Raw genomic sequence first — 5,915 nt, forward strand, 5'->3', positions numbered from 1 at the left:
AGTTACACCTTTTTCTATCCTTTCTTCTTACGTCTTTCCTTCTACCATTTCCTTTTTTGCCATTTTCTGTCTTTTTTCTTTTTTCTCTTCTTCCCTTTTCAAATTGATTAATGTTTTTCATTTTTTGATGAATTGTTTTTTAAATTCGATGATTTTTTTTAAAATTTGACAAAAAAAATCAAAATCCACATTTTTTCATTATGTGATGATTTTTTTGGAAATTGGTTGGCCTTTTTAAAATTTTATGGTTGTTTTTGAAAATCAATGAACTTTTTCTAAAATTTGATAAACATTTTTCAAATCTGATGAACTTTTTCCAAAATTGATGAGCTTTCTCTTTTTTGATTAATATTTTTGGAAATTGATAAACGTTTTTACAATTTGATGAACTTTTTATTCAAAATCAATGAACTTCACTAAAATCTGATGGATTTTTTTCAAATCCATGAACATTTTTTAATTCAAGGTTTATTTTCTTAACTTCAGATTTTTTTTATTTTCTATTCTTTCAAAAGTCATCAGTTGATCGGTCAAACCGCGACTAGTGACTAGTGAACCAACAACGAAAAGCAACGTGCGAGCGAGCGACCTTGCAAAAAAAACGTGCAAACGAGTGAGCACCCGCCTTGGGCCTGCCCAAGTTAGCGGCTGCGTGAGCACGACTTTCCCATGCAGGCGCCTGAAGCGCCGTATAGGAGCGCCCCACTTGGTGGGCCTCATCGCCTCCCTCTTAGAGGTAGGAAATGTGTTTGGCCTGCTAAAAAAACAAATACCTTGTCATCATATCTTCAAAAAACACGTCATGCCTCTGCTTTAAAAAAACAATGTGCATTGCATATTTCCATCACGCAAAATCAGCGCCTTTTTTTCTTTTAAGAATGTGTACGCTTTGTCTTGTTTCAAAGTTTTAAAAAGCATGAAAAATTTCAAAGATGCGATGTAAATTACAGCATGTGAAACTGCAAAAATGCACTACAAAAATGACAATTTCTTTTTTCCTTAGAGCAACAAGGAGATCACGCTCCCCGGGTTCCAATTAGCAAAAACAAAATGAAACCTATGATCAGGTTTAACATGGTTCATAGCCAACAAAGAGCAGGCAGGTGTAAGTCCAACGGGAACTAACTCAACTACATGTAAAGCAGAAACAAATGACAAGGGGTACATCTATGGATCCCAGATGACACGAAGAACCAACACAGGGCTTCAGGTTATCGTCTCTCTCTCTCTCTCTTTCCTCATGTCCAGACCTCCGCCGACCACCGCTTTGGGTGACCAGAAGAGAGGATCCAATGTGGAAACTGGGTTGGTCTCCAGCGATGAAGCTTGAACTTGCGCGGTGGTGTATCAAAGCCTGGGAGGCCCGGAGTGGAGCAGTCTTCTCAAATCTTCAGGTTTTTTTTTGTTGAGGTTTTCTCAGATCTTCAGGTGTGAGCAGGTCATCACCATACCTGCAAGACCTGCTCCCAAGGAGAGCAGGCTGCACGGGAGCAGACAGGCCTCCAGCGTTATTTTTTCCAGCTGTGTCATCTCCAAACTCCAATCCAGAATCAACGGAGAGTGGAACACGGTAAAATATGTTGTAGCAGAATTTTTCCTCCACCACCAGCATTGCATTTTTGAAAATGATTCTCCATTTTCTTCACACCCCTAGCTATTAGACACCAGATCTGTTTCAAGACTCACCCAAACAAAGCCATTAGACACAAATATCCATTGTTGAGGAAATCGTAAACTGGTAGCTGCTCGGTTGGCTAGCGAGTAGGGGATTAATAGGCTAATCGGCAAGTTAATCGGCCATTTAATCAATTAATCGGACGATTTATCAGTTTATCGGCTACTCGATGACCCTACGAGTAGGGATTAATCGCCAAGTTAACTGGTTAATCGAACGAATTTTTGAACAGGGCAAATATCATTACTAAACTTACAAATGTTTCAAAAGTACGGCCGGACAAATAGAGTTCCTGTTTTTACATTAGAATTTGCAGGTTTCTATGATGTAGCGTACAGTGCATATTCTGTACACGAGATGATTTTGCTTTGTAAAAAAAAATTGAACCCTTCATGACTCAAACAATATGACTGCATATGCTCTTACAGGAACAAAGCAATTCACAGCGGACCATCTAAAAAAGGAAGAGTACTGAACAAACTACACAGGTACGGAACGACACAGGCCATCAGGATTATGGAACATCAAAAGTTAAATGATGGAGAGATGCAATGGTGACTATGGGTGTAGGACAGAAGCGAAGAGGGAGCAAGCATGTTTGCTTCCTGCTTGGCACCGGCCAATGATCTCTGTCGTCCATGGAAATCCTCCGAAAATTAACATAAGAGTAAACATGGGTGATAAAATATTACCATTCCAATGAACAATGAAATTACACGCACATTGTAGATACAATTACAATAAACAACAGACATGGCTTATTCAGTCCAAATATTTCAAAATATTACAGAAAAGTACCGTGCAAATGATTAGAGGAGCAATGGAAGGACAACAACAGACACGCATACATGGTATGATCGATTCTAAAGACGATACAAAATAAGCAACAACAAGTAGAGTGTAAGTAAAAATACACCAGGAAGAGCAGGAATGATCTCCCTCCATACAAGAGCAACTGCATCAAACAACGCCACCGTCTTCTCTGATGGCGTCCACCAGGGAACTGCCGGCGTTGACGAGTAGACCACCCAGATGGGCAGCGCCAGCATTTCCTCCTGCGCTTGCAAGCTCCACGTCCGGCATCTGCATCCTCTCTGCTATGGTTTCCATCCCCATGTGCGACCACAGGAGCCACACGAAGGTGAGCAACTCCCCACCATTGCCCAAGCTCTTGGCGTGCAGGTACCCACGGGACCTGCTGGCAGAGTAGCACAGCATCTCCACCCACACGCCTTCGATCACCTTCCACATCTTCTCCTCGTCTAACTTCAACAGCCCTTCAACCAGAATGCAGGCATCGTGGATGAGACCTTCTTGAACTGGTGGCTTCTCCATCTTGGCGAATATTCTCTCGGCAACTGATTTTTCCTCCTGAAGTTGTTGCTCCTTTTCTTCTTCCAAATTAATGCAGCGGTACAAGAACTTTCCCAGTCCCATCGGTTGCTCCACCAGTGGTTGCTCTTGGTCCTTGAGGATTTCCTTGAGTTTGTTGTAGGTGGCTATGAACAGATTCCGCCTTGTGCCGGCCATTAGCATCTCTGGTTTTGCAGACAGTAGGTACATCATGTAGTTGGATATTTCTCTGCATCCCGTTGCACTTATGCGATGCACAGATTTTGTACTTTCAGCATTGCTAGAGATTTCTTCATCATACTGAGTGGTGTCGAATGCATGATTAGGTGATGCACCCACTTTATAAAAGCACAAGTCCGTTGCAATGTGCCAGAGAAGGACACTCTCGTCAAACGGTTTCTTGATGCTCCACTCCAGGAGTTCGCCGCATTCTGCTTGCTGAATTGCCCATTGGCCCCTGTTATTGTTGAACCTCATGTAATCGGCAGCATTTCTTATGTGTTGCTTCCACCAATCTTTCACATGTCCAGAAACCAAAATTGTAATTCCAGAGGATGAGTTCCTGGGCATGAGCTAGCGTTGGATGAACATACGCCTGATGTACTTCTCCTTGAGGGCAAAGAATCCCATGAAACTACATTGGGAAACTGTTCCAGACAATCTCGACCCAAAATTCTTTTCAAATGAGTAAAACTCCATCACAGCAGTACAACACAACAATGTGTATGTAACCTTGACATCCTTGTCATTATAAGCTTCTCTGTGACTCTTGTGGAACAGACCAATGGCTGCGAAGGGCAGGACTGTACATGCTAACCGGAAGTATGCAGCAAGAACGAACAAGAAGCGGCGAAAGCTCCTGAGGGCTACTTTTAGGTCAGGACGTACCATCTTTGCTTTGGTGTAGAGAAGATCGAACGTGCCAGATAGCCTTTCTTGCAACCACTCATATGCCTCTTCTTCTTCTAGCTTCAAGAAGGCTTCTGTGACACTAAGCCGGTCACAGTACGGAGATGCAAGGTCCACAAAAAGCTTATTGACCTGCTCTGCTCCTTGTTTCCGATGAAGACGGTCAGCCGCACGCCTATCAGCCTCTATTTTCCTTTCCTCATCCACTGAAACACCTTCTCCTTCTATTTGTGCTTGATCGGGGAGATGGTTGGCCTCGACATCGCCTTCTACTCGTGCTTGATCAGGGACATGGTTGGCCTCGACATCACCTTCTACTTGTGCTTGATCAGGGATATGGTTGGCCTTCACATCACCTTCTCCTAGTACATCAGAGAGATGGTCAGCCCCAGTGCCATCTTCTGCTTGTGCTTCGGTATGAGGGTCAGCAACAAAAAGAGCCCTTGCTTGTTTTACGTATTCTTCAAGCAAAGTGATCTTGCGGCTGCTTTCCTTGTCGTGCTTCCCCGCCGTAGTGTCAGAAGAGTTGGCTAAGCTATTAATGCTAGCACTCCTGAGAGCATATGGCTTCTCTAAGCATCTGATGCCCCCCAGGGTGAAGAGCATGATCGCTGCCTGCAACAACTTCTTGTCGCCGCCCTGCCATGATTTGCAAAACACGTAGATTGATACTGTGATCTGAGAGACAGCCGTGAGGACGTGCCGCTTCCACAGCTCATTGTCTTCCATATTGTAGGCGGTTATGCAGTCCTGTCCGCCCAGGTGCATCAGGAGGACAGGCGCCCACACCACCTCTAGGATGCTTTTGCCATGTGAATCTCGCTGCTCCTTTCTGTGGCGATTGAAGAGGGCGGCAAGAGCATATATCGCCACAGCATCGCTGCCTAGATATGCTAACCATATCAGAAATCAGAAGGGAGCAGAGACGATACACTTACGCTTGCGAGCGGATAGGAAGAGGAGCCATTGAACACATTGGCTGCAGATAACGAGAATTCGTAGCTGCCACTCCTCCCACCAATCCACAGCACTTGAGAGACTCATCTGCTCTTGGCTAGCTAGCTCCCGCTCTCACTCAATGGTCAGTTATGGCTGTGTGCATCCCTCAAAACTTGTTGTGGTGCTCGGTTATCACCGTCACATCTGGGCCTCTTTAATGCCCATGGTAACTCGTTGTCGTGCTGTAGGTATCACGGCACGGGCACATCTGGCCGTTGAGCCTTTTAATTTAAAAAAAGAGCATCTTCAATGCCCATGGTATTGGTCCATGTATATAATTCATAGAAATAGCATGAAATGCTGGGCACACAGCACATAAACAACGAACGAATGCACACTGGGGATTCATGTTTGACAACTGCTTGGAACTTGTAATCATGATAAAATGGTAGTACTACGGTAGTACTACCCTCTCCATTTCAAAATACTTAAAGTTCTAGTTTATATTTTCATACTACATATGATTGATGTTGAGGATGTTATTTTACTTTTTTTATAGATATGGCCAAACTTAAAAGTATTTGACTTGGAATAAACCTAAAACTTCAAGTATTTAATACGAAGGGAATACTCCACTAATACTTTTTTTTGCATTGCGGAGTGGTTTTTCTACACCCACCCACTCTTGGTGCACCCACGGTGTAATTTTGTCTTTTTTGTATAGAGCTCCTCCGATGTCATTTGACCACCAAACTTGGCAAGCCTCTCTAACATGTGTTGATGATCATTTTCACAAAGTTTCAGATTTTTTTGAAATGTTTTGGTATGTTTTCTTGCGTGGATGCACCGAAGGTGGGTTCAGCCACTACTTTCCCTTTTCATTGTGAACCGACACTGCACAACTGAGCTATTGTAAGTACGATGAAGTAACCGAATACTATTCCACAAGGTGATTGTACATACGTAGTCCTTTGCGTTCACCGATTGCGCTACGTATCAAGACGAATTGACGTCGAATATGACATGTACCATGGTCCTC

The 5,915-nt window shown here is 43.4% G+C and overlaps 1 pseudogene; it reads right to left on the reverse strand.

Moving 5' to 3' along the window:
* Nucleotides 1-2,635: 2,635 nt before the first annotated feature.
* On the reverse strand, nt 2,636-4,981 carry LOC147976774 (uncharacterized; annotated as a pseudogene).
* Nucleotides 4,982-5,915: the final 934 nt, after the last annotated feature.

The sequence above is a fragment of the Triticum urartu genome, chromosome 4A (genome assembly GCF_056163025.1).
Source record: "Triticum urartu cultivar PI428250 chromosome 4A, HENAU_Tu73, whole genome shotgun sequence".
In the NCBI taxonomy this organism is placed as follows: domain Eukaryota; kingdom Viridiplantae; phylum Streptophyta; class Magnoliopsida; order Poales; family Poaceae; genus Triticum; species Triticum urartu.